Source organism: Bos indicus x Bos taurus, chromosome 4 (genome assembly GCF_003369695.1).
Source record: "Bos indicus x Bos taurus breed Angus x Brahman F1 hybrid chromosome 4, Bos_hybrid_MaternalHap_v2.0, whole genome shotgun sequence".
NCBI lineage: Eukaryota > Metazoa > Chordata > Mammalia > Artiodactyla > Bovidae > Bos > Bos indicus x Bos taurus.
Window position 1 is genome coordinate 65,167,261 of NC_040079.1, and position 27,418 is coordinate 65,194,678.

A 27,418-nucleotide genomic window follows, 5' to 3' on the forward strand; every position below is an offset into this window, starting at 1 on the left:
GCATTAACTAAAACTTAATCCAGTAGGACAATTGAAATAATATATTGGGTAATATTCAGAAAGTGCAGGAAACTATCATGTCTCTCCGATTTCTTACTCTTGTTCTGCCTCCCAGTTTCCTCTGCAACAGGGCATCTGGGTAGGGGTCAGGGCGACCGGGGTGGGAGGCTCCTTTGGTGAAGTAGTCTGGCTCTGCCAGCCTTCTGGTTGTGTTCCTTTGGCCTGGTTTCTGGATGCTCTGTGGTCCTCCAGTGCTGTGAGGTGAATAAGAAAACCGTGAACCATTTTTTTTTGGCCTCTGTGATGTGTAGATTTCTCCCCTAGTGGGTTCAGCCTCACTTTTGCTCATCTTGCTGCTATAAACAGTAAGCTGACTGCCCCATTCCATACAAGCCTAGGTGATCCACGCACAGAAATCCACCACGCTGCCGAGTCTTGACACACTGTCAGTCAGATGCTTAGCTACTCGGGGGCCTATAATGTACAGGAAAGAGCAAGAGTGAACTGAAAAAAATAAAATTTCAGGTTGTATCTTTAAAATAACTCTCTTATCGCTGAGACCTTGCTAAGATGATACAAAGAAAGGAAAACTATGAGGGTGCCTCCACCCAGAGTCCCAAATGGTGATGGCCTCATTCAAGGCTTCACTCTGCTCCCACTGGAAGCTTTACTCATAGAAAGGCTATATCTGTTTATCATATTCTCCCACATCTCTCTTTCCTTCACATATTTCCTCAGGACTAGAAAGGGACAGGCTTTTTTCTCATCCTCTTTATGTCTGGAATGCTTATGTAAAAATCTATGGACTAAGTCCCTAAGTCTATTCTAATAATAGATAATAAAATTTAGAAAGTTCAGTTCTCAATCACTGAAATGCAGACTATGGCCTTGCATCAGAGTCTACTCTTGAATACTAATTATTATCGCAGACTTTTTCTTTTCATTCTTTTTAGAAGAACCCTTAACCAAATCAAAGCAGGAGGATCTCTTTAATGGAATACAGCTCAGGAAGGCTGTAAGTTACATAAATGATGTTCAACATATAGGCCATATTATACTCTCGCTGAGTAGTTAGATATGAATGATTGATTTCAGTTTAAAATTGTTTTTCAGAATAGATAACTTTTGACTTAACCTAGAAGGAAGAAAGGAATATTTGTTAAAATATTTTTAAGAGTGGCTCAGTTTAAAATGCATAGCCCTGGTTCCTATCTAAACTGAGAACATTTTTATATCACCAGAGAATTATGGATGCTACTCAATAAATGTGAAAAAAAAAAAAAAAGCCTCTTCCATTAGTTGACAGACATAAAGCACCTACTACGTGTTAAGGATTGTGCTGCATACTGTGCACTCAGTCACTCAGTCATGTCTGACTTTTTGTGACCCCATGGACTGTAGCCCGCCAGGCTCCCCTGTTCATGGGATCTTCCAGGCAAGAATACTGGAGTGGGTTGCCATTTCCTCCTCCAGGCGATCTTCTTAACCCAAGGATTGAACCCATGTCTCTTTTGTCACCTGCTTTGGCAGGCAGATGCTTTACCACAGTGCCATCTGGGAAGCCTGGTGTTACCAAAAATGGAAAAGACACACTTCCTACTATTAAGCAACATACAAGCATATTATTAAAAATGTTTACTTGCAGTGCAGAACACACATTTGAGAAGGAAATGAGTTTTCAATCACTGAATAATGTTAAAAAATAATTTTCTAAATGATTTAAAGTCAGAAAGTTAGAAAATCAGGACTAATTCTTTTATTGACATCTCATCTATCTAATAGTTCACAGTCGCAGATAGCACCATGCTTGCCTTTCATAAGAAAGTTGATAAAAGATTATGACCAAGTATAAGAAAGCTTATTGAAAGAATATAGACAGAATAAGCTGTATTTTGGAGAAGGGAATGACAACTCACTCCAGTATTCTTGCCTGGAGAATTGAACAGAGGAGCTTGGCAGGCTACAGTCCATAGGGTCACAAAGAATTGGACACAACTGAGTGACTAATACTTTCACTTTCACTTTCTTCAGGATATATTTTGGCACAAAATGTTTATTATCAAAATAGTGTTTACAATAATTTCTGAGACTTTTAATCATCTGTCCAATAGGTGCTTTTAAGTTTGTAAGTTCATAATCATTATTTTAATTTCATAATATTGTAAGAAAAGTTCACAAAATATAATTCTGAAAATATATGTAAATTTAAAAATCACTCTCTACTTGTTGAATAAAAATTCTTTCTCTCAACCCTAATGCTAAGTTTAATGTAAATTTATTTTAATTTAATACAAAGTAATACGATATAAATGGAAATGAGACAAGTAGAAAAATTAGCTTATAGAGTAATGTAGTGTTATGACTAAATACAAACATTGTCTTTGAGTAATCAACTAATAAAATTTGAAATTGTTATCTATAAGTGTTTTTAAATTGATGATATTCTATAAATTCAACTATTATTGTAAATAGTAGGCACAAGATTGGGTTTCAGAAACATATAATGCTATACTTCTATTCCTATTCACTTTCTAATTTTAGTGAGAAATTACTTACTGTCCTCATGAATTATATCATATACTATTCAAGAGTAAATAAAAGTAGAACTCCTCTTAAAACATACTGAATGTATAGCCAGAAAAGTCTTGAATATCTTAATAAAAGTGAATCCCAAAAACTTATATGTTACACAAACAAAGATGGATTCAAAATTTTACATGAGTGGAACTTTAGGGCAAAAATCTGGTCAAGCCAAGGGTCTTGTGTTGATGTTACATTTGCAAAGCAAGTACACTGCTTTTATTTAGGCTGTAAGTTATAGTCAATAAAAATATCAATATAAAATTTTATTTGGCTTTTACATAAGTGTAAGAAAGCACAAATCCTCGCATTACAGTTATCCCTTACTATATTACCATTACAGTTATCCCTCAATATTCACAAGGGGTTATAAAAAATCAGAAAATGTTGGAGTTTCATATATAAAGTGGCATACCATAGTTGGCCCTAAAGTGAAGTCTTTCAGTCATGTCCAACTCCTTGCAATCCCGTGGACTGTAGCCTACCAGGCTCCTCCATCCATGGGATTTTCCAGGCAAGAGTACTGGAGTGGGTTGCCATTTCCTTCTCTAGGGATATTTGGCCCTATGTATCAACTATTTCTTCAATCTCTGTAGATACAGAGGACCAACCATATTTTCATATAAGATATAGTTTTAAATATTATTGGGAATTAATATGTTCTCTCCTCTTTCAAGCAATTCAGTGATACAGCCACTATAGATACATAAAATTATATACAGATAACTTCCATATTTTTCTAACATTAACCCTCTTCTAAAGTCAAGAGTTATATATTTATCTTCATTCTCAAAGGCATATTAAACTTATTATGTCCAAAATTACATTCATAATTTACTATAGTCTCCCCATTCTTCTCTCTTGGATTTTCTATTTTAGTTGATGGCACCACCAGCCAGCTAGTCAGCAGACTGGCTTCATTCTTAATCCTTTTCTTGGCCCCATCTTCTATTATTAATTCCTCTGCATCTCAAATGGAGGCATCAACATTCATCCAACAATTCAGGCCAGAAATGTGGGGCAGGCTCATGTTCAATAGCCCATCTATCTAGCTAGAGAGAAAGTGAGAATAATAATGCAGATAATACTTTCTCCCTGCTGATGCAATCAATCACCAAAGCTGGTATGTTACCATCAGAAAAGTTTCTTAGATTTATTTTCTCACATGAGAGAGGGCTTCATCAAACTGAGCTTTGTGTAAACTTGAATACTTGGAAGATTCACACATTAAAGATTCGAGTTCATACACTTGAGTACTTTAATTTCATAGCAGAAGAGTATGCAAAAGGCAGACCTGGAATACTGCCCACATAATCAAGATGGAAATAAAAAGGGACAAGAAGTCCTGGATGAGGATTACAAGATGAGAACTCAGTCTTTAATATTAGGTATAAGACCTGAATGAGTCAAAGATAGAAGAGAAGGTTAAGGCTCTGGGTTATGAGTCCAGGATCTTATACATTTCCTCTGATTAGAGACAAGATTAGTTTAAGGATCAGAGGCAAAACCAAACACCTATCCATCTATATATATGTACATACCTACACACAAGCATAAAGTCAAAGCAATTCACAATATGTAGCAATATATAAAATCTCAGAAGCCATCAAGTCATTAGTCTTTTTCAGTGCAGCTCTGAAGTCCAGATTCTTGGGTATGATCTTGGAAAGTAAGCTATGTGGTCTGAATGTCATCTGTAAAAAAAAAAAAAAAAAAAAACCAAGGGATTATAATATCTACCCCATAAGGTTTTTGAGAAGTTAAAATGAGATAACTCCATTGATAGAGAATAAACAATGGGTTTTATCATTACTTATTGAAACCTCTCAGATCATTACTTATTGAATCATTATTACTTATTACAATCATTACTTATTGAAACCTATCAGATTAGATCTGATAGACAGAGTGCCTGAAGAACTATGGATGGAGGTTCATGACATTGTACAGGAGGCAGTGATCAAGACTATGCCCAAGATAAAGAAATGCAAAAAGGCAAAATGATTGTCTGAGGAGGCTTTACAAATAGTTGTGAGTAGAAGAGAAGTGAAAGGCAAAGGAGAAAAGGAAAGATCTGAATGCAGAGTTCCAAAAACTAGCAAGGAGAGATAAGAAAGCCTTCCTCAGTGGTTAGTGCAAAGAAATAGTAGAAAACAATAGAGTGGGAAAGACTAGAGATCTCTTCAAGAAAATTAGAGATACCAAGGGAATATTTCATGCAAAGATGGGCACAATAAAAGACAGAAATAGTATGGACTTAACAAAAGCAGAAGATATTAAGAAGAAGTGGCAAGAATACACAGAAGAACTATACAAAGAATATCTTCATGACCCAGATAATCATGATGGTGTGATCAGCAACCTAGAGCCAGACATCCTGGAATGAGAAGTCAAGTGGGTCTTAGGAAGCATCACTATGAACAAAGCTAGTGTAAGTGATGGAATTCCAGTTGATCTATTTCAAATCCTAAAAGATGATGCTGTGAAAGTGTTGCAGTCAGTATGCCAGCAAATTTGGGAAACTCAGCAGTAGCTACAGGACTTGAAAAGGTCCGTTTTCATTCCAATCCCAAAGAAAGGCAATGCCAAAGAATGCTCAAACTACTGCATAATTGCAATCATCTCACATGCTAGTAAAGTAATGCTCAAAATTCTCCAAGCCTGGCTTCAACAGTATATGAACCATGAACTTCCAGATGTTCAAGCTGGATTTAGAAAAGGGAAAGGAACCAGAGATCAATTTGCCAACTCTGTTGGATCACTGAAAAAGCAAGAGAGTTCCAGAAAAACACCTACTTCTGCTTTGTTGATTATGCCAAAGCCTTTGGCTGTGTGGACCACAGCAAACTCTGAAAAATTCTTAAAGTGATAGGAATATCAAACCACCTGACCTGCCTCTTGAGAATTCTGTATCCAGGTCAGGAAGCAACAGTTAGAATTGGACATGAAAAAACAGACTGGTTCCAAATAAGGAAAGGAGTAGGTCAAGGCTGTATATTGTCACCCTGCTTATTTAACTTATATGCAGGATATATCATGAGAAATGCTGGGCTGGATGAGCACAAGCTGGAATCAAGATTGCGGGAGAAATATCAATAACCTCAGATATGCAGATAACACCACCCTTATGGCAGAAAGTAAAGAAGAACTAATGAGCCTCTTGATGAAAGTGAAAGAAGAGAGTGAAAAGGTTGGTTTAAATTCAGCATTAAGAAAAATAAGATCATGGCATTCGGTCCCATCACTTCATGGCAAATAGATGGGGAAACAGTGCAAACAGTGAGAGACTTTACATTTGGGGAGCTCCAAAATCACTGCAGATGGTGACTGCAGCCATGAAATTAAAAGATGCTTATTTCTTGGAAGAAAAGTTATAACCAACCTAGACAGCATATTAAAAAGCAAGGATATTACTTTGCCATCAAAGGTCCATCTAGTCAAGGCTGTGGTTTTTCTAGTAGTCATGTATGGATGTGAGAGTTGGACTATAAAGAAAGCTGTGGTGTTAGAGAAGACTCTCGAGAGTCCCCTGGACTGCAAGGAGATCCAACCAGTCCATCCTAAAGGAAATCAGTCCTGAATATTCATTGGAAGGACTGAATGCTGAGGCAGAAACTCCAAAACTTTGGCCACCTCATGCGAAGAACTGACTCATTTGAAAAGACCAAGATGCTGGGAAAGATTGAAGGCAGGAGAAGGGGATAACAGAGGATGAGGTGGTTGGATGTCATCACCGAATCAATGGACATGAGTTTGAGTAAACTCCGGGAGTTGGTAATGGACAGGGAGGCCTGGCGTGCTGCCGTCTATGGAGTTGCAAAGAGTCAGACATGACTGAGCAGCTGAACTGAACCGACCTGATTGAAATCTCAAGCAGCATAATCTTTAATGATACCTAATTTCCTTAATATGGAGAAGGCAATGGCACCCCACTCCAGTACTCTTGCCTAGAAAATTCCATGGGTGGAGGAGCCTGGTAGGCTGCAGTCCATGGGGTCACGAAGAGTTGCACATGACTGAGTGACTTCACTTTCACTTTTCACTTTCATGCATTGGAGAAGGAAATGGCAACCCACTCCAGTGTTCTTGCCTGGAGAATCCCAGGGACGGAGGAGCCTGGTGGGCTGCTCTCTATGGGGTCGCACAGAGTCGGACACGACTGAAGTGACTTAGCAGCAGCAGCAACTTCCTTAAGATAGTTCATGAGGTTCTCACAGCAAGTATACTGGGGTGGTTTGCCTCCTCCAGTGGATCACGTTTTGTCAGAACTCTCTACTATGACACATCTGTCTTGGGTGGCCCTAAACGGCATGGCATGGGTCATAGCTTCATTGTGTTACACAAGCCCCTTTGCCATGACAAGGCAGTGATCCATGAAGGGTCAAGATAAGCCAGAATCAAGATAGGTGGGAAAAACATCAACAACCTCAGAAATGTGGAGGATACAACTCTCATGGCAGAAAGTGAAGAGAAACAACAGAGCCTCTTGATGAGAGTGAAGGAGGAGAGTGAAAGGGTCAGCTTAAAACTATATATTAAAAAAAAGAAAGAAAGAAAACAACTTAAGATCATGGCATCTGACCCCATTACTGCATGGCAAATAGAAGGGGCAAAGGTGGAAGTAGTGACAGATTTCCTCTTCTTTGGCTCCAAAATCACTGGGAATAGTGACTGCAGCCATGAAATCAGAAAACGATTGCTTCTTGGCAGGAAAGCAATGACAAACCTAGACAGCGTGTTGAAAAGCAGAGACATTACTCTGTCGACAGAGGTCTGTAGAGCCAAGGCTATCGTCTTCTCAGTGGTCCCATACGGTTGTGAGAACTGGACCGTAAAGAAGGCAGAATGCCAAAGAATTGATGACTTCAAACTGTGGTGCTGGAGAAGACTCCGGAAAGCCCCTTGGATGGCAAGGAGATCAAACCAGTCAATCTTAAGGGAGATCAACCCTGAATATTCACTGGAAGGACTGATGCTGAAGCTGAAGCTTCAGTATTTTGGTCATCTGATGCGAACAGACAACTCATTTGAAAAGTCCCTGATGCTGGGAAAGATTGGGGGCAAAAGGAGAAGAGGGCGTCAAAGGATGAGATGACTGGATGGCATCACTGATGCAATGAACATTTGGGCAAACTTCTGGAGATGGTGAGGGATGGGGATGCCAGGCATGCTGCAGTCCTTGGGGTCGCAAAGAGTTGGACACAACTGGGAGACTAAACAACAGCATCAACTTCCTTTAGGATAATAGTCTACTCTTCTTGTTTTCCCTCTCATCACTATTTTGATGATACCCTAGTGCCCTTTTCATGTCAAAAAGCCCACCTATGCCTTATTTACTTTATTATTTATTTAGATGTCTCAACTTAAATGGCCTTTTATACATTTTACAAATCTGAAACTTAATACATTATCTTCTCTTTTCTACGCTATGCAGCAATAGCCTCAACAAATAATTGAGAACTCTGGGTGAAGAGACTCTAAAGAAAGTGTTCTTCCTCTTAAGGTAAGTTGATCTTAGTCTTCTCAACTACATTGTTAATTCCATAAAAATGTAGGGCAATTCTTTTTACTACTGTGAGGCTCAATACAGGAGAGATGAAATCAATATGTTGGGAGAAGGGTTGGTTAGGAGGACGTTTCTCATATTTTCTTAGCTGAAGGGTGTTTTATTCAGCTAATTCTTTCTTGCCAGAGAGTGATTTTTGTATCCTTGAACAATTCCTCCTATCTAGATCCTCCCTTAGAGGACAAGTCACCATGGAGTACCTGTGGGTAGCTTCCCTTGATAAAGCAGGCAAACAGCTCATTACCTAAGGAGAAATTATTTGAAAATTTCAAAAGGAAATATTGCCTTCCTTTGGGGAATGGTACCCAGATAGGTATCATATTCTAGTGTATGTGTGTGCTCAGTCACTTCAGTCATGTCTAACTCCAGGCTCCTCAGTCCATGGCATTCTCCAGGAAACTGGAGTGGGTTGCCATGCCCTCTTCCAGGGGAGCTTCCTGACCCAGGGATCAAACCCACATCTTCTGCATTACAGGTAGATTCTTTACCATTGAGCCACTGGAGAAGCCCATCATATTCTAGAACCAGCCTAACTCAGCATTCCCAACATCAGCTGGCATACTGGAAATGCTGACAAAGCTGAGACTAAAAAGCTACAAACCTCCTGGAAGGAAATGGGATTTCCTTCACTTTAAGAAGCTGGGCAGAGTTCTGTGGCAGCTGGTAGTAGTATTTGCACTAGAACTGCACATTGATCAGCCTCCGGAGAGCCAAGTGTCAGAGGAGCAGCAAATGACAACAAGAAGCAATTCCAGTGTCCTGAGCCTGTCAACTCCATAGTCAGGCAGCAACTGGCTGTGTGTCCAAAGCCCACAGTGGTGGTACATGGGACGAGGTGATGGGATCACTGTTGAGAGACGATGGCAGTAGAATTTATTCAGGCAAGTGTGTTGCCGTACGTAGATCATAGTTAAAGACCTAATCTAAGGCAAGGGTGATGGGGATGATCAAAGGCTGGCAAAGAAAGATTGTGACAGAAAATTAAGAAACCTGAACATTGTGAAGTTGATAACAGAGTAGTAAAGTCACAAAATTTGACAGAGGAATCAAGTTCCAGAGATGGAGAAATCAATAGTCAAGCGATGAATAGAGGGAGATGAAAATGTGGGTTGAAAAGAGATGAAATGTACACAAGAGTGCCTATGGATAGTAGTGCTTTTCACAAAGAACCAGTGGCCCCACTGGCAAAGGGAGTGATGGGTCAAGGCCATCATCACTTGACTCATCAGGTGATGTGCCCCCAGGTGAAGAGAAGAAAGGGAAGACTGGCATTATACCAAATTATTAAGGAAGGGATTGCAGTGTTTCATCATTCCTTCTGGAATTCGTTTCTTTTTATACTTATAAGATTATCCAGTGCCTTTTGCTATTTCCTCTACTTGAAGCATCTTCCCCCCAGATATCTGGTGGCTCATTCCTTGGCTTCCTTTAACCTTCACCATAAAACAACCTTCTCTAAAATTATAAGTTCCTTTCTGGGAAGCGTGCACACACCCACATGTGCATACACACATACAGACCTCTTGGCCCCTTTCTTGTCTTTTCCTTTTCACCTTAACCCATGTCAATAATTAACACTCTATATATTTGGTTCATTTACCATTTTTGATTGCCTTTCTGATTAGAATTCAAAGTCCATGAGGACGAAGATTTTTATCCGTTTTATTAACTACCCTAGCCCCAGCACCAAGGACAATGTCTTCCACATTATTATATGGGCTCAGTACACATTTGCTGAGTAGATAATTTAACTGCTGGACATGTTCTTTGTACTCTCAAATGGCTGACTACCTTCTCTAGGTATTTTCATGCACACAAGCCACCACTAGGGAATTTTGTGACTTTCGTGACTTAAGTGATTCTGGATTCACTTCCCTACACCTGTGTTCCAATCTCTTGGAATTTGTTCTTTAAAAAATAATGTCTAAGTGCAGATGACTAGAATTAAGTGCAGTGTATTCCAGACACAATTTTCCACTGTAGAGTCCTCAGTGGCTCATCCCCAAAAGTCAATAATGTGAAAAATTCAGGAAATGTGATAGTCTTTCGGGAAAAAAGTTAAGGGCGAGTGATTATATAGTGTAGAAAGCTACCTGTGCCTCCTGTGTCTATGTTCAACTTTGGGTCTTCCAATGCAATCATCCTGGCTTAAAACTTATGTGTTGCAAAAAGTAAAAATTACTAAATTCCATGAAAAGTGAAAGTTAGTCTCAGTTGTGCAGGACTTTTGCGATCCCATGTACTATAGCCCACCAGGCTTCTCTGTTTGTGGGATTTTACAGGCAAGAACACTGGAGTGAGTAGCCATTCCCTTCTCCAGAATTTCTTCCTGACCCAAGGATTGAACTTGGGTCTCCTGCATTGCAGCAAGATTCTCTACAACGAGAGAAGCCTGGTAAATTCAATAACTGTTTACTAAATGGGAAATTCATTTAAAAATATATTATAGCACAGATATGGACTTTTTAGCCAAGATGATTTTACTTGACTACAATTTAAGCAAATTTCCTTTTGTTTAGTCCACAGTGGAGAATGAATAGTTAGGTTTTGACCATCTTTATCACAGTAATATTGTGAAAGTTTAGTAAAGGAAAATGCAAAACTTTTGCAAGTACAAACTGCAAGAGAAATAATGATGGCTTTATTCTTAAGTGGTTCCATGTCACCTGGCTATTTCTTGCTTGTCATTCTCTAATTAAATGTCAGTTTCCAGTAGCTACAGGGTAAAAGTGTTATCTGACATAATCTAAAATAGAATCTAAGTATATCCTGTTGTGCTTGGATACAACTTCTGTTTATCCTTCCCTTCCTCAAGTTTGACCCAGTCTCTCATCTCCTTTACTATTCTCGCCCTCTCTATACCACTCACCTGTCAATCCCCAACTCATTTCCCCGACTGACATAGAATAAGTGAAGGTCAACCCCTGTCCATCTGGTATTTACTATTACAAGTTCCAAACCCGTTGACCTAGTGTTGTACCTTGCAACCTACCAGATTTCATGCTAGCTTTCTTTTTCCTTTTATTGTCAGGAATTGTGTTACTGAAGATAAGTAGGCTAGAACTAAGAACCAGTGTTAAATAGCCTTATTGTAAGTGAAGCATTAAGTTTAGGAGATAGTAAGAGATGAGGGTCGGCAATAAGGAGCAGCCACAGTCAAAACTGACTAGTTCTTGGATGAACGTCCCCACGACAGAAGCAAATGTGTGATTTTGCCAGTGGAAGGACAGTATTTGCAGAATAAAGTTGTTGTTAGAACGGGTAACTTGTAGCACTAACTGACTTCTGTATTTCCTCATTTTACCTTGAACAATGTGAAAATCATGAGCAGTGTTTTGAGAAAATAGAGTTGTGTCTTGAGGAAAATTCCATAAAAAAACAAACAAACAGAAAGTATATCATAACAAATGATATGTTGTACATATAATATTCTGTACAACATCACTGTGAGGCAGAAGTCTAAGTTGCAGAGAATTCAGGTGACCTGCCCTAGTTTGCAAAGATTGTAGCATTCAGCTCTCAAACCCAGGTCTTTGGAATCCACATCCAGTGGTCTTTCTGCTCTTGTTGTAACTATATCCAAGTCTGCATTTTCCAACCTGTGTGTCAGATAGAATTGTATTGTAAAGTCCCTATTTGGATGAATACTTGTCTGATATATTATTATAGTTTATAAAGGGTACAATACCAGTTGTCTGTGTTTCAGGTAAATTTCTGTTGCAATAAATACTGTCACAAAGAAGACACTTGACTAACCAAGCTTTTTTTTCTTGATACATAAAAGTTATGTTGGTCTGATTATACTCAGTTTTGTACACATTTAAGGGCTTCATCTGGTGCAACTTTCTTAGTCACCACAGAGAGAAAGCATCATTGCACATTGCTCAGATTGGATACAAGAGTAGAAACAGACAGGGACTGCAGCTGAATTCTTTATACTCTTTGGGTTCTAAAAATCAAGTATCTGTTTATTACTGTATTTTTCCTCAGTAATCCTACCTCAGACCTATTGAAACATCTCAAGGAGATTCATCTAAATTACTAAGTTTTAACCAAATATAATCCCACAATGACTCTTGAGAATGAGAACTATGATTAATGAAAAAAGGAGAACTAATTGTGATTTCTCTTTTCCCACAATGTTTGAAAAATATGTATTACCTCCCAGTGGACATCAAAGGGGCTGTTTGTCAGCTCTATTTATCCTCTGAATTCTGCACATATGCATTCTAGGAACTATTCAAAGGAAATGCATGTGTCCATGCTCAATCACTCAATCATGTCCAGCTCTTCGCCACCCCATCGACTGTAGCTTGCCGGGTTTATCAGTCCTTGGAATTTTCCAGGCAAGAACACTGGAGTGGGTTGCCATTTCCTATTCCAGGGGATTTTTCTGACCCAGAGATCAAACCGGCGTCCCATGTATCTCCTGCATTGGCAGGTGGATTCTTTATCACTGTGCCACCTTAGCTATTTCTGTATTACGAGCAATCGTTTGCATACAATGTAGCTATATATATATTTTAAGAAAAGGCTAAATTCTTAAAGCAGTAATAAATATGTGTAAGGACACTTGTTTCCTTTTTAAAAACATCTTTACCAGTTTTCCTTACAAAAATTATTTTATCCCTGATTACTGATTTTTTGCCAATAATAAGAATGTTTTAGGCATGTTTGTGTATGACCCATACCCACCATCACTTCCTAACAGCATGTTATTACTTTGAGGAAATGACAAATTCCCCATTGTCTCTGTAATCTTGCAGGTCCATGAAATTTTAGGGTATAACTCTGGCTCAGAAGCTTTAGAGGAGGATTCTTTCTTTCATTGCTGCTGCTAAGTCACTTCAGTTGTGTCCGACTCTGTGCGATCCCATAGACAGCAGCCCACCAGGCTCCCCCATCCCTGGGGTTCTCCAGGCAAGAACACTGGAGTGGGTTGTCATTTCCTTCTCCAACGCATGAAAGTGAAAAGTGAAAGTGAAGTCGCTCAGTCATGTCTGACTCTTAGCGACCCCATGGACTACCGCATACCAGGCTCCTCCATCATGGGATTTTCCAGGCAAGAGTACTGGAGTGGGGTGCCATTGCCTTCTCCACTTTCTTTCATTACCTGTATTCAATAAGAAGGATGGCATGTGGCCTAAATTTGGCCAAAATGAAAAGTTGTAATTTGGGGTAAGTGAAGCAAAAATAGAAGAAACAATTGAAATTCCATTTCTCCCAGAGTAGTCCCAACCAGTCTGTTTGTTTCTGTTAACTGAGATAAAATTTTATAAGATCAACCTAAAATTAATCATTGAGTGTTTTCAAGTGTACAACTCATTGGCATTTAGCACATTCACAATGTTGTACAACTGTCACCTTTAATCTTGTTCCAAGACACATTCATCTTACTAAAAGGAAACCCTAAGCCTATTAAGCACTCACTTAATGGCCCATTCTCCCTTCTCCTTAGCCTAGGCAACCACTGATTTGCTTTATGCCTTTGTGGAGTTAAGTATGATGGGTATTTCATATAAATTAAATTATATAATGTGCGGCTTTTTGTGCATGGATTCGTTCACTTAGCAGCATGTTTTCAAGTTCCATCCCTGAGGTAGCATTATCAGTATCAACCAGTTCTTACCCTCAGAGCTTTCCTAGCTCTCCTGTTTCTATTCTTCTGCTCCTGCCTTGGTTTCTAAACCTCACAAGCCCAGGCCCCCAGTCATCCAGCTCCTCCTTCAGTGCCCTTCTTGCAGTACGTAACCTTTCCCACAGTCAGCCAGAGTTGCTGGTTTCTGCTTCTTCCAATTGATGAATTGACACCTTCCTTACTGGACACATTATTTATTAATTTCTAACTGGATACAAAAGTCCAAAGATTTATTTCCATTTCCTACTCTCTTTTCCTGTGCTAAATAAGTATATAACATGCTAGAGATCTATTTACCTTCTTTCTCTTTTAGTACTGCTTTTAAGGAGTAATTGTTTTTATGCAAAGGCATTGCAAGCATAAGAAGAAACAGATCTGGGTGACTCATTTCCTCAATCTGGATAATTTAGTGAGAAATTAGCTCAGTAAGTCTTAGCTCAAGAGAAAAATAGATTAATATTAGAGTCTGAGATCCAGAAACTCCTCCTTTCTAACAAGGCCAGCAGGAAAACAGCTCGTCTAGATGCATCCTATGGGCTTTTGAGATGGTGCAGTGCTAAGGAATCCACCTGCCAGTTCAGGAAATGCAAGAGATGCAGTTTCAATCCCTGGGTTGGGAGGATCCCCTGGAGTAGGAAATGGCAACTCCTCCAGTATTTTTGTCTGGGATATCCCATGAACAGAGGAGCCTAGTGGACTACAATCCATGGGGTTGCAAAGAGTCGGACATGACTGAGTGTGCACATGTGCGCGTGCGCGCACACACACACACACAGGATGTATCTTACCCCTGATGTCCCTTCAGCTGAGCACTTTGCATGGTGCCTGGACCCAAGGGAAACTAAGCCCACTTCTATTTGGGACTATGAGAATTTAGATGATGGTACACTTTGCTATTTATTTCCTTTAAGGTTTTTCTCTTAATAAAATGATTTTATATTTATACCATGTGGTACTAAAGGCATGTGTTTATATTTTCTTGGTGTAACAAAGCCAAACCAATAAACATGATGAGAGACACAGCTATAAACAAAAGTCCTTCTTCTCAAAGAGCTCAGGTCTTGTAAGGAAAATATCATGAATGCAAACTACTATAAGATAAATAATGGTGATTAATCCTGTAATATCCACAATCAGGGAACATCCAGATTTTACTGAAATACTTTCTTTGAAGAAAGAATTCAATATTTCTTGAAGCAGATACTAAAGTTGCTGCAACTTATTCCATCATAATATATTCACACTGGTCCTTGTTCTTCCTTTAAGGACCACCATGAGTGAGCCTACCCTTCTTCCATCTGAGAGAGAGAGAGAGAGAGAGAGAGAGAGAGATCAGCCACTCAGCCATGTCCGACTCTTTGTGACCCCATGAATCACAGCACGCCAGGCCTCCCTGTCCATCACCAACTCCCGGAGTTCACTCAGACTCGCGTCCATTGAGTCAGTGATGCCATCCAGCCATCTCATCCTCTGTCGTCCCCTTCTCCTCCTGCCCCCATTCCCTCCCAGCATCAGAGTCTTTTCCAATAAGTCAACTCTTCGCATGAGGTGGCCAAAGTACTGGAGTTTCAGCTTTAGCAGCATTCCTTCCAAAGAAATCCCAGGGCTGATCTCCTTCAGAATGGCCTGGTTGGATCTCCTTGCAGTCCAAGGGACTCTCAAGAGTCTTCTCCAACACCACAGTTCAAAAGCATCAATTCTTTGGCGCTCGGCCTTCTTCACAGTCCAACTCTCACATCCATACTTGATCACAGGAAAAACCTTGTCTAGTCTTGGCTACTGTTCCTGGGGTCGCAAAAAGCCTTGACTAGATGAACCTTTGTTGGCAAAGTAATGTCTCTGCTTTTGAATATGCTATCTAGGTTGGTCATAACTTTCCTTCCAAGGAGTAAGTGTCTTTTAATTTCATGGCTGCAGTCACCATCTGTAGTGGTTTTGGAGCCCAGAAAAATAAAGTCTGACACTGTTTCCACTGTTTTCCCATCTATTTCCGATGAAGTGGTGGGACCAGATGCCATGATCTTCGTTTTCTGAATGTTGAGCTTTAAGCCAACTTTTTCACTCTCCACTTTCACTTTCATCAAGAGGCTTTTGAGTTCCTCTTCACTTTCTGCCATAAGTGTGGTGTCATCTGCATATCTGAGGTTATTGATATTTCTCCTGGCAATCTTGATTCCAGCTTGTGTTTCTTCCAGTCCAGCATTTCTCATGATGTACTCTGCATATAAGTTAAATAAACAGGGTGACAATATACAGCCTTGATGTACTCCTTTTGCTGAGGGCCCTTCAAATATATGAAAAAAAGTTGTCACGTCAAATTCTTTTTCTTGCAGAGTCTAAGCATCCTTAATAACTTCAGCTATCACAGAGCTACAAAGTGCTGTGAAAAGAGACGCAAGAGAGACCACTTTCAGGTGGGATCCTGAGCACTATTTATTGAATAGGCAGCATTTTACTTTCAACTGAGAAATATTTCTATAAATGATGGCAAAAGAAGGGATTATCCCAGGTGGAGTGAGAGGAAAAATCTAAGTATGAATATGGAAAAGTGATGATTAGACCAAAAGATGTAAATAGTTCAGTGTAGGTGTGTGATTAAGCACAGTGAGACCACATGGATTAAGAACATAAACTGAAGTTTATCTTGTAGATAATTAGAAACCTTGAAATGCTTTAAAGCAGAAGAATGACAAGATAAAAGATATGCTTTGAGAACTTTACTTAGGTGTAGAAGTGAACCAGAGAGAAAGGAAGCAGTTATTATGGAAATCTAATGGGATGTAACAAATGCCTGAAATAAAAAAATAGTGGGAGGTATGACTTCCCTGGTGGCTCAGACGGTAAAGCGTCTGCCTACAGTGTGGGAGACCCGGGTTCAATCCCTGGGTCAGGAAGATGCCCTGGAGAAGGAAATGGCAACCCACTCCAGTATTCTTGCCTGGAAAATCCCATGGACGGAGGAGCCTGGTTGGCTACTGTTCCTGGGGTCGCAAAGAGTTGGACACGACTGAACGACTTCACTATCTATCTATCTATGATAAAAATAGTTTATATGCAAGATTTGGTGTAGAAATAGAATCACCATTCATAAGTACTACCATCTCTATCTCTTTTACTTATTTTAATATTAAGAAATCACTGCAAAAGATTAGCAGATTATATACTTCTACAAAGACATGGATGAAGTAGAAAGTAGCTTTAGAGTCAGAAAGACTGGAGTTAAAATCTTGGACCTGCTGCTTATTAACTGTTGTCATGTACAAATTATTTTACCTGGGAATCTGCCTAGTTGGTAACAAGGTGATAATAAAGCATAGTGGTGTCTGATACAGTAACACTAAATAACAGTCCCTTTCTCTTTTTCTTATTTCTCTCAAAAACAATTTACTAACCTACTGTTTTGTACCAGGAATATATGAAGTAGATGGAATGTTTTCTAGAAATATCATTCTTAAAAAAGCATGAAGCCAGGAGAAAGTGAAAATTTTGGTGGGAAGAACTGGTTTATTTGAAATGGATAAAAATCTATGACATATTGCTGTCAATAGAAGATGGAAGAATTAAAAAGAAAATCTGTCAACCAGAGAATAGAGATTAAATAAAACATTATATATAACATATCATTTGTTAAAGATCTAAACGTAAGACCAGAAACTATAAAACTCCTAGAGGAGAACATAGGCAAAACACTCTCCGACATATATCACAGCAGGATCCTGTATGACCCACCTCCCAGAATATTGGAAATAAAAGAAAAAATAAACAAATGGGACCTAATTAAACTTAAAAGCTTCTGCACAACAAAGGAAACTATAAGCAAGGTGAAAAGATAGCCTTCAGAATGGGAGAAAATAATAGCAAATGAAGCAACAGACAAACGACTAATCTCAAAAATATACAAGCAACTACTACAGCTCAACTCCAGAAAAATAAATGACCCAATCAAAAAATGGGCCAAAGAACCAAATAGACATTTCTCCAAAGAAGACATACAGATGGCTAACAAACACATGAAAAGATGCTCAACATCACTCATTATCAGGGAAATGCAAATCAAAACCACTATGAGGTACCATTTCACGCCAGTCAGAATGGCTGCGATCCAAAAGTCTACAAGCAATAAATGCTGGAGAGGGTGTGGAGAAAAGGGAACCCTCTTACACTGTTGGTGGGAATGCAAACTAGTACAGCCACTATGGAGAACAGTGTGGAGATTCCTTAAAAAACTGGAAATAGAACTGCCTTATGATCCAGCAATCCCACTGCTGGGCATACACACTGAGGAAACCAGAAGGGAAAGAGACACGTGTACCCCAGTGTTCATCATAGCACTGTTTATAATAGCCAGGACATGGAAGCAACCTAGATGTCCATCAGCAGATGAATGGATAAGAAAGCGGTGGTACATATACACAATGGAGTATTACTCAGCCATTTAAAAGAATACATTTGAATCAGTTCTAATGAGGTGGATGAAATTGGAGCCTATTATAAGAATGAAGTAAGCCAGAAAGAAAAACACCAATACAGTATACTAACGCATATATATGGAATTTAGAAAGATGGTAACAATAACCCTGTATACAAGACAGCAAAAGAGACACTGATGTACAGAACAATCTTTTGGACTCTGTGGGAGAGGGAGAGGGTGGGATGATTTGGGAGAATGGCATTGAAATATGTATAATATCATGTATGAAACTAGTCGCCAGTCCAGGTTCAATGCACGATACTGGATGCTTGGGGCTGGTGCACTGGGACGACCCAGAGGGATGGTATGGGGAGGGAGGAGGGTTCAGGATGGGGAACACATGTATACCTGTGGCAGATTCATTTTGATATATGGCAAAACCAATACAATATTGTAAAGTTAAATAAAATAAAATTAAAAAAAAGAATTATAGACAGGGCTGTTATGACCTATATTACATATATTTTACAAAGGCAGAAAAAGTAAAGAGTGACATAAATTATACTGAAAATCATTAAATAACATTTCTGTATTGATTTCAAGATCTTACAAAGTAAAAGCAATGTGAAGCAAGTTTAGTATCATAAACTAGAATATCACTTAGATTAAAGGAAGCAAAGAAGATATTTATGTTTATGCTTGGGCTTCCCTAGTGGCTGAAATAGTAAAGAATCTGTCTGCAATGCACCCAGGTTCGATCCCTGGGTCAGGAAGAACCCTTGGAGAAGGGAATGGCTACCCATTCCAGTATTCTTGCCTGGAGAATGCCATGAACAGCCTGGTGGGCTATAGTTTATGGGGTTGCAAAGAGTCAGACATGACTGAACGACTAACACTTTCACTTTTTCATGTTTATGCTACTTGTCAGTATTTCTAAAGCTTTTTAAAAAGAACAAACGGAGCATAGGTTGCATCATGAGGAATTTAATGTTAATTTATTTTCTAACAGATGATAATGGCTAAAAAACACAATTAAAGCAATATTCTGGGGACTGTTTTAAATAAGCTTAGATGATTTTTGAGAGGGATGGGTTAGAAGGAGTCTAAGTAGCATTTTGCAATAGAATACTTGACTGAGAACCTGGAAACTGATTCCCAGAGTTGCCTCTAACACTAAGTAGCTTGTTATCTATTAAAATTTATGTACCTTTTGCAATCATTTGAAATTCCATTCTTTTCGGTCAATAAACTGAGTATAATCTAAGAGGATGGATAATGTCTTCGGGATCTGAACTTTAGAAATCAATCAACTCTAAAGAGAACTCTGACTATTAAATTGTATCTTTACTAAATAAGTACTTTTCCTAAATTATCCTCTATAGTGTGATCTTAATTATTATTTTCACTTTCTTTCTAAATCTATATAGAAATTAAAAGTATATCCAAAGAAAGCAGAATGTAAGTTTGGGGCTTTACGTCTCTTGAATGGAAATTTCTCTTTAATATAACAGTTTTTTTACATAAAATTTTGATCTGTCATGAAGACAAGTTTTCATCTTAAAAAAATGATTTCTCATGGTAGTAATATTCAGAGACAATTTCAGGGGTTACCAACCAGTGAATCTGATCCCATTGAGTAAAACGAAGAATAACTGTTAATGTCACACTCATTTGTTGCTGTGCAGAATATCATTAGGAATAAACTTTCCAAAATATATTTTCTGCTTCTAAATTTCAACACCATTGCAATTCTTGATCTCATTTCTCGCTTCTTTAAGGACATCTAATCACAGGACTCAGACTGGTGTCAAAGGAACTCAATTAACCTTCAAGATCTCAATTCAATGATTGTCCAATATGTAAAGAAGAGTAACTATTAAAGTTTACCCAGATGTTTCCATAGTGAAGATTCACTGTAGATGATACGCTTCATGCATTAAAAGCAGAATAAAATTCAAAATTCAAAATATGCTTCATGCATTAAAAGCAGAATAAAATTCAAAAGAAATAACTCAATATTAAAAGCCCAAGAATACTAGAGTGGGCAGCCTATCCCTTCTCCAGCAGATCTTCCTGACCAGGAATTGAACCAGGCTCTCCTGCATTGCAGGTGGATTCTTTACCAACTGAGCTATCAGGGAAGCCCATTTAAATACTGGTAAGTGTAAATGACCAATGGATAGCAATAAGAAGTAATCTTACTATCTGCAGTCTTCAGATTTTTGGAATAAAAGAGACACATATATTTAATTTGAATCCACCCTAACAAAATAACGAATAAAGAAGAGATATTTTATTAGAGAAGATACTGTAGTATTCAAAAAAAAAAAAAGCACTGGCAATAGATATAAGCCACATGAAATCCAGTGGGTGAAGATATGTATGTACTTGAAAAAAATTCACAAATATTTGTCATTCACACTTACAGAATTCATTAAACAAAAGGGAATATAAAAGTTTTGTATAATACTTTCTAGGTTTTAAATTGTTTGTGGCCTTCACTGATATACTTCATAAGAATATGCCCCAAAGGGAGAAGTATTAAGGTAATTATTATATTCTTTGGGGTGTTGAGAGTAGTTTTCTTATGCTGCAATTAAAAGCTCTCTCATTAATCATAGTGAATAACACAGAATATAAAGGTCAAACAATCTAAGAATAAAACTTTAAAAATAGAATAATGGAAAAAGCGATTTGGTGTTCCTATAAGATAAATGTTGAGAAAACTATCACTACAAATAAAAGATTGTGGAAGGTATCCTAATTTCAAGAATAAAAATCAATAAAAAAAAAATTCACCAAACTATCAAAAAACCATACTCAGGATAGAATGTATGACTAATACTACTTCCCTGTTTTTCTATGCTTTAAATTTAACTGAATATGCATATTTTTTAAAAAAAAGCTTCTAGAGAAAAAGCTTTTGTTGGTTGGAGTACAACCTCATGAACCCAAATTTAGTAAGAAATGTCAGAAATACTACGATTGATAATTACAGAGTGAATCTAAATCGAATAATAGCTTTTTAATCATTAGAATGATCATAGTAATTTGAAAGGTGAACATAGAAAGAATGATGTTAACATAAAATTGTTGATATCAAAAACTGAAATTAATACTGGATCATTTCCATCATTAATCAGGAAATAAATCTATCTTGCAAGAGGATTTTCTGAGAGCAGCTAATAACTGCTATCACACTTTGCTGAATCCATAAGCCAAATATAGATAGGAGAGTGACTGATCTTAGGAGCCTGAAAGTGACAGTTCCCTCGTGAATATCATCAGAGCACGTGACCTCTGTGGTATTAAGACTTGAAGGAAAATTATCTTATCATGAGATAATTCAGCAGTCAGCTTGATGAGTCTGCTGCACTGCAAAAGCACGGAGATCTGTGTCAAGCTGATTTTCTGCCATTATCTGCATGTTTAGAGAGTTACTTGAAAATAGGGGAAAAAAACAGAATTAATAATAAGTTTCATATAAGTACATACAGTCACAGCAAATACAATAAAAACAGGTTCAATAAATGGGAATAAGGCTAAAAATTGGCTTCTAAATCTTTATTCATGATTGTTATGGTCATGCCTCAAATTACCATTTAGATTTTATCAGCATCTATCAAATACTTGCAATGACAGTAACATCTCTTTTGTCTTAAGACATAGACATATAGGAAACTATTCTAATAAAATTTTTTGATGTCCCAAGCCACTAAGCCAAAATTATTCTATTCACTATGATTTTTGATCAATATACTACTACTCCAATAAAGCATATTTAAATATTTTCTTCATGTTATACAGTGTCCATGACAAATATTTCAAAGCAGGAGGCTTTGTTTCCTCTATGATTTCTATCCTAGGACTTTATAATTTCTATCAAGGTTATATGGGAAACAATTTAGCCCGAAATATCAAAATTTCTTCCTGGTGGCTCAGAGGGTAAAGCATCTGCCTGCAATGCGGGAAAACTGGGCTCGATCTCTGGGTCGGGATGATCCGCTGGAGAAGGAAATGGCAACCCACCCCGGTACTCAGGCCTGGAAGCTACAGTCCATGGGATGGTGAAGAGTCGTACATGACTAAGCAGCTTCATGTCACATGGATCAGGCTCTTGCCCCTTCTTGCTGCAAAGTCATCTGATAGTACATTTCAGCTTCACCTAATCAGAGTAAAACAGGCTTGGCCATCCACATTCACAGAGCACTCTCCACTGATATCTTTGCTCAGTACACGTTAGTGTCTGTCCACTAGGAGGCTCTTTACACAACTCTAAATGTGCAGGGAAACTTGTTATCATGAAGCTGGAAATCCAGGCCATATAGCAAAAATCAGTAAATTGGGGCTTCCATGATAGTTCAGTTGATGAAGAAGCCATCTGCAATGCAGGAGATCCTGATTTGATTCCTGGGTTGGGAAGATCTGCTGGAGAAGAAAAAAAGCTACCCACTCCAGTATTCTGGCCTGGAGAACTCCATGGACTGTATAGTCCATGGGGTCGCAAAGAGTTGGACACAACTGAGCGACTTCCACTTTCACTTTCATCACTGGGCTTCCCTGATAGCTCAGTTGGTTAAAAATCTGCCTGCAATGCAGGAGACCTGGGTTTGATTCCTGGGTTGGGAAGATCCCCTGGAGAAGGAAACGGCTACTATTGTATAGTCCATGAGATCGCAAAGAGTCGAACATGACTGAGCCGACTTTCACTTCACATCAAAATTTCAAATACCAATATTAATTAATTCACTAGATCTTCCTCTAGAAATTTATTTAACAAATACATTCATTTATTTATTTAACACTAATACTCACATGTGTGCTTGCTAAGTTGCTTCAGTCGTGTCCAACTCTTTATGACCCCATGGACTGTAGCCTGCCAGGCTCCTCTATCCATCGGATTCTTTGGGCAAGAATACTGGCGTGAGTTGCTGTGCCTTCCTCCAGGGAATCTTCTAGACCCAGGGATCAAAACTGTGTTTCTTATGTCTCCTGCATTGGCAGTCAAGTTCTTTGCACTAGAGCCATCTGGGAAGCCCAATACTTACATCAGTGTTCAAAGAACACACACATATACATCTTTACAAAAGTGTGTATAAAAGATATTCATTATAGCAATATTGTAACAATAACAAATGGAAGCAACATAAATATTTATTAATTATATATATTTATATATTCATATGGTAGAACACTATACAATCCAGTAAAATGAATAATGTAGTTGCCTATAATATTTAATTACACAAAATATACAAACATTCACATATACACACATATACATATACACATGTGTGTGCATTAGAACAGAATATATAACCTGATTCTATGTGTTTTTAATAAATAATCTCTTATATATGGAAATTTGAAAAATTCATGTAGTAAAAGCTTTGTTTGGACTTCTCCTAGGGCCCAATATGTTAACTTTGAGTCAAGGAAGGGTCTTAAATGATATTCAGTTCAGTTCTGTTGCTCAGTCATGTCCAACTCTTTGTGACCCCATGGACTGCAGCACACCAAGCTTCCCTGACCATCATCAACTCCCAGAGCTTGCTCAAGTTCATGTCCATCAAATCAGTGATATACCATCCAACCATCTCATCCTCTGTCGTCCCCTTCTCCTCCTGCCTTCAATCTTTCTCAACATCAGGGTCTTTTCCAATGAGTCAGGTCTTCACATCAGGTGGCCAAAGTATTGGAGTTTTCAGCTTCAGCATCAGTCCTTCCAATGAATATTCAGGACTGATTTCCTTTAGGATTGCCTGGTTGAATCTCCTTGCAGTCCCAGGGACTCTCAAGAGTCTTTTTCCAACACCACAGCTCAAAAGCATCAATTCTTTGGCACTCAGCTTTCTTTATTTTCCAAGCCTCACATCCAAACATGACTACCAGAAAAACCATAGCTTTGACTATACAGACCATTATTGGCAAAGTAATGTCTCTTTTTAATATGCTGCCTAGGTTTGTTATAGCTTTTATTACAACATAGCAAGAGCTGGGGCACTGAGACTCAGAAAACCAAGGAGATTAAAGAAAGCTTTCTGGAGAAAGTTAGTAGGTCCCAGCTGCCAGCCTATAAAGATAGTTGGAAAGTCATTACTTGTGTCAGGAAGTAGCCAGGAAGCTTTAAATACATTATTACTAATAGCAGGGAGGTCAAGATGGCTTGAGGTACTTAACAATGCAATATGGAGAAAGAGTTTGGAGTTTCTTCAAAACAAGGGGATTCGACTTCCTTATACTACACAAAATAAAGTTAGACCATGAGGGTACTCAAGTTACATATACAGCATTTGTTAAAACTTAAGAAGCTCATTTTTCCCCTGAAATGTGTCTTGTAATCAGTGGTAGTGTCTGGTCACTATTGGCAGTGTTTTTTATTGATATACTTTTGCTAAAATATTATTATTTGAAAAGAGCCTCTTACAGTTGGTGACCTCTTAGAGTCAAGGAAAAATGGTTCATATTTACAAAGCTGTATAAAATTTACAGAAGCAAACATCACTGAGAAATGGAGAATAGTAGGAGAATGTCAGATGAATGAGGCATTTTTAGTTTTCAGTACACAACTGAATATTTGGTTAGAGACTTTCTTTCTTGTTTTTACTGCAAATATCTTTACCTTAATCTGCATAAGCCATGTTTTTCTTTTCCAACCTACCATTTTGAAAGAATGAGTTATTAACACTCACCTCCAGTTCCTGCTAGAATATAAACTCCATGAGGGCAGGAATGTTTGTTTTGTTCAGTGGTGTATTCAATCACCTAGAAAACGGCTTACCATTAATAACTGCTCAGAAATACATAGATGAATAAATTAACGAATGAATGAACAAATGAATGCATGAAGTTGCTTTTTAAATGAGTCTTGACATTTTCTCTATAGATGCACATACATAAAAGCCTCATACTTTTCTCACAGACCCAAAGGGAAAAACTGTCTACTGATGCACGTGACTAAGATTTAGCCAGAAGAAATCATTTCAGTTCCAGAATTTTGCTTCATGTATCATGGACTATCTCTCTCTGCACTCTTGAAAGAGGTAAGAATTTACCTTGATACTTTCTCACAAATTTAGAAATTTAAAAAGGTAAATACTTCTTCTAACTAATTTGGCCCACTTTAAATTTTGTTTTGGGTTCGAGTTTATACACCAGTCCTCCAGCAGCAAGGACCACTTTAAATTAATTAGGGAATGTTCATCTCTGCCAGTTCATTAATTTTTTATCAAAGATTTTAATAGGATTAATTTTTGTAGTAGATATTCAAATGTCATATGTTACCAGTAAGTTTGCTTCTGTCTCTTCTCTTCTGAAAACAGGATGGAGCAAATTCAAACCTTTGAATTTGTGCACCTGTACAGCATCTCACTTTTAGGTATTCCCAAAGGTGTCCCATGAAGGGGTACCCGATGCAAGGTATGATAACAAAAGTGCTTCATTAAAGTTTGAAATCTGTTTATGCTGGAGGAAGAAATGAAATATGATAATGTGAAAGCCAAAGTATTTCCCATTTTGTTGTTTTTATGATTGAGCCCTCCAGTTCCCACAGTGACTTTCCAGACCTTACAAATCAACTTGTTTTTTTTTAAATGACAATCTTTTTGCAATATATCAAAAGACTTCTTGACCTATCTACTCCCAATTCCCAGATTATTCTAAATACTACTTTAGAGAATAACCCCTTGTCCCATAAACTGCCATTTTTAAAACCACAGTCATTTTGACACATTTATAGCCAAAGATGCTATTTCCATCTCTTCATATACTGACAAAAATGTCCTCAGCTTGTCAGAGGGATTAACAAGATAGATATGGTGTGGGAAAAAGAGAGCATACAGTTTATTTACACTATTTTTTTAACAGAAAAAATGTAGCAAGTATGAATACCCATTGAACAATTATACATTTCATACTCCAGCCTTATCACAACATAAAGTTATGTGGGAATTTTGTAGCTTCCCATCAATTATCAAATACCAGAGCACTAGTCAGTTGACTACATGGAGCAAGTATTGGTCTAATAAATCCAACAAATTTGTTCTTACATACCAAGAAGACATACCTCTGATAATATACGTATATGCATATTAAGTTTCACCCAAAAAAATGTATGTTTGAGGCCATTCCATAACTTCACTGTTTATGATTCTAAAGATATAAGAATGAACTAGTTAACAGTCACTATTTCATCTTTGAAAATAATATATTTGTAGTAAATTGAATTTTCCATCAAACATTCCATACTTTCCCCTTCCCACATAAAAAAAAAGCAATGCAGCCATCATAATGTGCTAAATATTGTACCGAATATTTAAAGGCTGGTAATAAGCATAATTTTTATTAATAATGTTTTTGAAAAGGCAAAATAATTTCTAAATAATTCCATTAAATAAACAAAACATCTGTTGGAGTTTCACTTATCAAAACTAATCTCAAGATAAAACTCTGAAGTTACTGTTTCTGATTTTATAACATGAAGGCAACTCATCACATCACAATTTACATACTGTCTTAATGTCATATAGTATTTCACCATTTATAGTGAACTCTTCAATAACTCTGGGACATTCCACTGGACAAATTATTAACAGAAATAAAAACTTAAAAATAGAGCTGTGGTGTGATAGATTGTTTCCCAAGATGGTCCCTTGCTTGCTTCGAATGTGCCTTGGACAGTCCACCATCAAGGAATAAAGTTATCTTCTATACTCTTGAAACTTGGTGGACACTGTGACCGCTTTGACCAGTATAATGAGGCAAAAGTTACATTCTGGGGAGTCTGAGCCCAGATCTAGAAAGTACTGGCAGCTTCCATTCTCGGCCTTTTAGAATGCTCACGCCAAGGACATTCCGTCTCAGAACTCAGCCACCACGTTGTGAAAACCGAGTCATGCGGAGGGGCCACGTGTCCGTCGGCATTTCTGTGAACAACCCCCACTGAGTCCTCGCTGAGCTCTGAGCTGACAGGGTCCGCCCCAGCAGCGCCAGCTTATGCGTGAGTCGTCTGAATATCCAGCCCAGTCCAGCCTTCAGACTCCAGCTGAGTTCAGCATCCAACAGACTGAAACCCGGGAGACATCAGTGAAAACCACCCCGGTGAGTTCAGTCATCATACAGAACCATGAAAGATAATACTAAGCCGCTGTTTTTGCCATTAAATGTTTGAAGTAGTTTTCTATGCTGCAATATACAACCAGAACATGGTATGACTACCACTTTA

General features: G+C 38.1%; 1 long non-coding RNA gene across 1 annotated transcript; it reads left to right on the plus strand.

Annotated features, from left to right (window-relative positions):
- The first annotated feature begins 8,019 nt into the window (after nucleotides 1-8,019).
- On the plus strand, nucleotides 8,020-27,297 carry LOC113891887. Its single transcript, XR_003510898.1, has 3 exons — nucleotides 8,020-8,083; nucleotides 25,118-25,238; nucleotides 27,028-27,297. It is a non-coding gene; the product is annotated as an uncharacterized LOC113891887 (long non-coding RNA).
- The last annotated feature ends 121 nt before the right edge of the window (nucleotides 27,298-27,418 follow it).